Genomic DNA, 7517 nt, shown 5'->3' with positions numbered 1-7517 from the left:
AGGTGAATCCCCTTTCAATCAATCTCAATCGGGCCTTTATAGGTATAATCGAAATCATTAAATTGCGTTTTAATTTAAATTAATTCCGTTCGATTCCATTTCGCTACGATTATCGTTCGTCTATGTCGATTATCGCCTCGAATTGCACTCATTCTTGCCCTAAAACCACATTCAAATCGCAAGTCCATTTCCACCGCACGCTTATGGTTTATTACTACTAAACTGTGGTTCACTCAGGGTAAATTAATTCCGGAGTGTGTCTACAATAAATGCTATTTATATGTCCGTCGAAATCATTAGTAATTTGCAAAATTTAGTGACCCATCGAAAGTAGAATGTAGAGTAGAATTTAGACGCAACTAACAATATTTTGTTGCCAGTGGTTATTTTGTCACTAAAATTCATAATAAGACATTCAGGCATCATATAAAAAGCACCTGATAAAGTATAGTAAAACCCTTTATTACCAATTACTGCAGCACCATCAAACGTATTTGTACCTCATAATAGGAGTGAGCGTTACTGTATTCGTTTATATGTGGTACAACACAGATACACAAATATAAACAAGGTATTCGTACAGATATCACTAATAGAACCGTATCTGTGGACAACAATAAGATTCGGCTTTTACGATCCGACCAGAATTTTTGGTAAGGTAGACATAGAGACTTTTTTGAGATGTTCCAACTCAGTCCTCAGGGAAAGTAACGAATCTTTGACCGACTTTAAGTAGGAATCTTATCTTACCTGGGATTGATTACAGATGTTCATGGGCGGCAGCTACTTACCATCAGGTGCAAGGCATACTAGCTACTTGTATTAAAAAAAAACTCTTCTACAAACAGTTGTCACAAGAAGAATAAATTTTCGTTCGCTTAAGTTCCATCCGAATGCCCTAGTCTCCACACATCTTTAGTAATGTCTACGCTACGTGAACATCAAATGAGATTAGCCAGCTATTCTTTGACCAACTGGCCGTAAAGGACATTGTCGCTATTGCCACGGTATGCAATGCCGTTACACATAAAGGTTTATTTTATAGCTCTGTGCAATTAGAGTGCAGTGAAAATGGTGGAAATGGTCGGAAATGGGTTTGTTTGAAGGTAATCTAAGTGAATTGATTCAGAATGGTGGGTCAAATTAAATAATAAAATACTATTAGAAAAATAATAGTATGTAGAATAATAATACGAGTATGGAGAATTAATGATAAAAGTAATTTTTTTGTATTACTTTAATGTCAAAGTATCTCTATTTTAAGTCCTATCTCTCCTTTCCGTCTTATAAGAGCAAAATATGAAGTGCTACCGTGTTTTACTTTAAAAAACAAATAAGGTAGAGACGCTTACATGAGGCTTGATTGTATATATTCATGATGAGTTATGTGGACTTTAAGTTACTTAGTATCAAGTGGATTGTTAGCGCGATTGCTATTACTTTATTTATTATTAAATTAAATTTAATATTTCAATGTAGCCACGTTACAATATACCGCCTTAGTCTCACAGCACCCTAACGTATTAATCCTAAACGCAACACTGCTCGAATGACGAGCTAATTTGATTATTTGGCAATCCCTACTGTAATGCGATACGTAATGTGGATTCAGAGGGAATCCGCGTAACAAAGTAGTGATGTTACCTACAGTCCCAGGTTCGATTCTGGACCATGGTCAAATGTACAGCAATCTGGTTGATATAATAGTTAGGTACAATGTATTTCGAACAGTTCCGGATTCAATTCCGGTAACGCAAATTTATCGTGAACTTCTATTGGTATGTCTATGTCTGTTTTGGTTTTGTTTTTAAATAATTTTGGTAGTTATAAATAAATAAGTAAATAAACGCTTTCTACACTCACAGCCCCACACTAGGATAGGATTCCCTGTGTCATGATGGGTGCCATGGACACACACATACACAAATGCACAAACACCCAGACGCAGAAACAGAAATCTAAATTGATCATTTAGATATCTGTCTGGCCGGGAATCGAACCCGGGACCCTTTGCGCGTCAGACTGGTATGGTGGCTGCTCCCGCCACGCGGGTAGTTATAAAATACCTACTTGTCCTATTTACAATTAAGATACATTCATTCTGCACATGCTTCCTGTCATCTAATACACAAAAGAGTAACTTTTGCTCGTGAATTTTCATTAGAATGCGTTAACAAGATTTTTGTCGACAATAAAATAATTACTTATACGATTCACTTAATGCTATAGTCCGCGAGGTCTAAGCTCAGCTTTGCATTAGTGTGAGTACCTAAACACCATTTTGTTACATTGTACTTTTTTATATATTTATATAAAAAAAAAAGTGTGTGTGTGTCAGCTACGACGCACGATTGGAGTTTACACCTTACGAACGATATACGCAGGCGCGCAACACACACGTACAAACATACACACACATTCAACTCTCAGACTGGAGTAGTGAGTAGTGAACTATACAGTGAGACTACGAAGTATCGCGCAAAGAGGAGACCCCGAGAATGAGATACGCTGTGTAATGTATTCCATCTCATTCTTTTACACGTTCAATCCTACAGATATATATGTTTGTCTCTTTCTACGTAACGCCTCAACTTTTCGTGTTACACTTGATTTTACTCCTCATAAAATTTCCGTACCGGGCCTTATAACTCAAATCGTTTCTTAAGAAGTAAACTCCAAAAATTTTACATTGTATTTTTTTTTTATATTTTTAGCTTATCGCAAAATCTTTCGCGAAAGTTTAGATAGAATTAGAACCAAGTCTGTGATTTGAAAATTGTACAATGCAGAAAAATGGCGGATATAACTACTACAAAGTTTATTTTCCTTATTTTAATTCATTTTTAGTCGGTCTTCACATTTTTTATAAGTTTCAATTTCGTGAATTGCACCATGTATTTTAACTTTTCATTTTAGTTAATTAAAAAAGTATTTGTGTTATTTTAAATTACATTTCAACAAAAAAAATGTTTGATATTTTAAATTATTCGCTACATTCACGTTTATATATATTTAGATAGATTTTACTAAAAAATCGAATAAAAAAAACAAAATATTTAAATTTAAACAATTCTGCTACCTTGCACGATTGCCAAAAAACAGTATAAACCGGTTTAAATCAATTAAAAGACGTAATCCGACTTCAAACCTACACTATCCATGTGCACTCACACAAATGCAAAGCTCAGCTTTGACCTCGCGAGCTATACCTACTAAGAATCGCGCTCAAGCGAAAAAACATACAACTTATGTCGTTTCAAAATATATTAAAATTCAATACGCACTCACCTAAATGGGTAATATTCTAAATTAAACGAATCAAAAATCCACCCCAAAATATATACTAACTGTCCATGCAGACAAATTGGTGTAATTACAATTTCCTTTTGATTTGAAAGGAGATAACTAATACAATTATGGGGCATATCTTTCCATCAAGTGCCAATGTGTCACCATGACAAATACAAAATTAATTGTATTATGCTTATCATTTTACCATCTTTTGATGTTTTTTGGAAGGAAAAATTGTGTCCCTTTTAATTTTTTCTCTTTGATGTCTGATTGGCGATTGTAGGAATTTTCCTTGAAAATATTAAAAGTTGAAAGTAATTAGAGGCTCTGGCTACTTTTATTTCTTTACAAATATTTTTGTTTATTATTATAAAATAACGGAAATTAAAAAGAAAATGTGTTTTTTTCGTAAATTTCCGCTTGCTTAGAAAAAGGTATAACTTCAAAAATATATGTGTAACACAAAGTAAGTATTTATGCTGTCAACTAATTATTGCCACACTGCTGGACTCGGGTCTATTCTCAAAGTGAGACAGACGTGTTTGGGCATCGTCTGCAGCGCCTTAGAACATTTTATTTAAAACCGTCAGGGGTGACTGCTTCGACGTTATTAATAACATTTAAAAACGTGATTATAATATGCGTGTTTCAAAGAGCACAATAAGCCGTTGGTCTTCATTATTGGAGACTTTATGGGTAGAAAACATCTGAGACAAATTGGCTCCTAATTCTAACCCATATTTTGTATCACTAAGTTGTTGAATTGCTATAGTCTGCTCGAATAGAGAGTCCCCTACTCCAGTAGAAATCCCGTGCCCAGCAATGGAATTCAAAAAATATTGCAGCCAATAGAAAAGTAAAGCACAGTAAAATAAAAGCCTAATCTTTACCGCTGTCCCAGAAACAGAAACATTTGCTTTGCAACAATAAAACAAAATAAAAAGGAGTTACGACCCGCAAGTAACCGCATCTGGCGTTAATTCGTGTTTACGTGATGTTTGCGAGCCAATGAAATTGTCAGGGGTTTACAACCTTTGGAGCGGTGGACAGTGATTAATGAAGGAAAACGGAATTTCATTATTCTATATAGTTAGATACTGATGCTAGTTGCTACTCTATAGCAAAAAATATATTTTCGCATAAAATACATGAATTCTTTTTTTTTATTGATATAGCAAACGTGCATGCAGTCCATCTGATGGTTAAGCCACTGCCAATCATGGACATCTGTAAACAAATGCCATAAAAAGTGTAAAACTAAAAACTCAACAGCTTAAAAATAGCTATACCACTCCCACAATTTATTCGAATCCAATGACACTTTTTATGTGAAAACCCGTTAAGCCGTTTGGACTGCAGCACATGTCAAATATTGAGATATACTTACATACAAACAAACATACGCTCGAAAAACATTACCCTCCGAGTCGGGTAAAAAAGAGAGGAAATAGGTGAACCCTGAAGACAAAATTGGAACACCGTATTTACGTATATATGCCCTTTATCACACCCATCAAATCATAACACAGTAACTCAACACTGCTGTTATAAACCTCGAAAGGGTTCACATCTTTCTATCTTATCATCTCCATAAAAGTTATCAAAACAACATAACCACTTTTCTAAACCTCAAAATAATTAACAAGAACCGATTTCCAAGTCCAATGATCTCATAACCCATTTCCATTATCTTACGAAATATATAAACCCTTTTCCCTTTATCTCCCTCGGGATAGTAAAACAAAGAACCTGGTGTTTTACGAGCAAGGGTTTATAGTTTAGTATCTAATTGCTGCGAACAATTATGATGTCGGTTTATGAGTTATGGTGTCATATTGCGGCGGCCATCTTGTTTTTATTAATCTTAAGAATTTATAGTGTTTGCTTGGTTATGTTGGTCTTATAACAGGGTAGCGCTGCTGTATTCTGGTTTCAAGTCTGATTATCTTTTTCGAGGTGTATAGGATATCGTCATATTCTTCTTGCAAGCTGCCTAAATCTGTGATGGATTTCTATAGCACTTACGTTTTATAAAACTGGCCGCTTAATATCAGTACCCTTAGTATGAGTTTTTACGTTTGTTCGAAAACGTTTGTTGTTTGTTCGTAAACGTTGAATTACGAATTCACTCACACAGCGCTCCCATGGACCGTATCAGAACTAAAATTTCACATTATGAGTTTTAAAAAACTGAATGGTCAATTGTAACGACATTTATTTTTTAAATTAATTAAATTTTGATAGCGTTATAGTTCCGTTTTTTAAACCTTTACTGCGGAAATTTAGTTCCGATACGGTCCACGGAGGCGTTTTAGGAGCGAATTTATAGACGTTGAACGTTTTCGAGCAAACGTAAAAACTCGTACTAAGGTACAGATGGACTGCGTGCTCGTTTGCTACTTTTATTAGATAGAAAATAGGATGTTTAATTGTAGGAATTCAACTTTGGCATAATTTTCTATATTTCTATGAAATCTGCACTTAGCCTCCGTAGTCGACTATGCTCTAAGCCTCTTTTAATTAGGCTTCTAATTAAGCCCAGTATAGGGACAGTAACGGGTTGATCTGAGATCAGAGTCTTTTGTTCATATGTAACATCATCATAGTTTGAAAGACATTTAGTATATTATTTAGTAGTTGCATTTTGAGTACTTTAGTTTAATTTTTAATGTTTCTATATTTTCGTAAACATTTTAAATCTTCTCACACTACTCACAACTCTTTCTAATTGAAGGATATTTTAATTAATTTAGCAATTAGTCACACCATGCCGCCATCAATGTCAATATCAAATTTTCGCACGAGTTTCAATTTGTCACACATCTCAACTGTCAGTCGAGTTTGACGCAATTTGAAAAGTGCAGTACCAACCGTGACGAAACGTGACGAGATTTTGAAAATGTCTCTTTAAAACAACCCTTTGACAGTTAACACTCTTTGAAATTCGTGGGAAAGGAAATAAAATTTAAAACGAAAGTTGGCGAAAAAATTACGATCGCAAATTTAAATTTTATTAATTGAAATGTATTGTTAGTTTTATTTTTACGATTAAGATTAGAATTAATCGCTGCTATTAACGTTGACTCGAATTCTAAACCACAGCAAATAGAGTCATTACGAATTTAATGACGAACGTTTATTTTTACTGCCAATGCATCATGAAACTAGTAAACGTCATCTCCGATCATTACCGGCCCGATTTACTATTTTCCCTTTGTGAAACCCACCGTGATTATGCAAATACGGATCGTATATTAGCAAATCAACCGTTACAAATTAATGTTTACCGTCATTTACATATTCAATGAAAACGCGTGTCATCTTTGTATCTGCAAATATCATCACCACACCATTAAATCCTTTGAGAAGAACGTCAACCGATTTATTTTTACGACGTCGATCAATCAATACGTAAACGTATGCAAATTTTAGTTTTTTAATTAATTCATTAGGGTTGTGGCAATTGATCATAAATCGTATTTTATGACGTCACAGCACCCGGCAATATCTTCCGCGTGAGTTCTTTTCTTGATGATTTTTGAGCAATATTTTTAAGGGTACGTCAAATTAATGTCGGAGCCATTGTGTGTATGTATCGACAATATGTCGATAGGGTGTAAAACGAATTCCTTGTTGTACCGAAGACCCTTTTTTAAATTTCATGGCATTGCTTTATGTTACAAATTGAATCAGCTTAATGGCTACCCCTTTGAATTCGTTATGTGACGCGCGTTGTTGGCCTGTGTTGTGTGTTTTAGTTTTTATATATGTATATGTATTTTGTGCTCTTCTGAATAGTGTCAGTACTTTTAGTTACATCTTTCAGTACAGACATTTTTTTGATAAATTGGTTGTATTAATGTGAATATTGAAGCTTATTTAGGCCATTTTTGCTTGATGATAAAGCTTCATAGAAACACGACTTTGAAATAAAACAAAAAGCAGGGAAAAATAAGGAAAAAACAACTTTTACAGAAGGTGTTAACTTACAACATACGCTAGTTATTAATAATCAATCTGTACAAGTTTTAACTACCAAAGATTAAAATTTGACCATTTCTAATATGCAAAAATATCACGATCTTTCAAAATAGATTATTTATAATATAGTTATTATTATAGAAAAAAATATTACATAAGATTATTATATAAGAAAAAAATCTTCGAGTCTTTTATTCTTATTTCGGTTTGATTAAATTATGTCCTTTCTTATTATCATACAGGAA

The sequence above is a fragment of the Epargyreus clarus genome, unplaced genomic scaffold, assembly GCF_041222505.1.
Source record: "Epargyreus clarus isolate Ecla_fem2 unplaced genomic scaffold, WU_Ecla_fem_2.2 ptg000010l, whole genome shotgun sequence".
Classification (NCBI taxonomy): domain Eukaryota; kingdom Metazoa; phylum Arthropoda; class Insecta; order Lepidoptera; family Hesperiidae; genus Epargyreus; species Epargyreus clarus.
Note: the sequence above shows the minus strand (reverse complement) of the source record.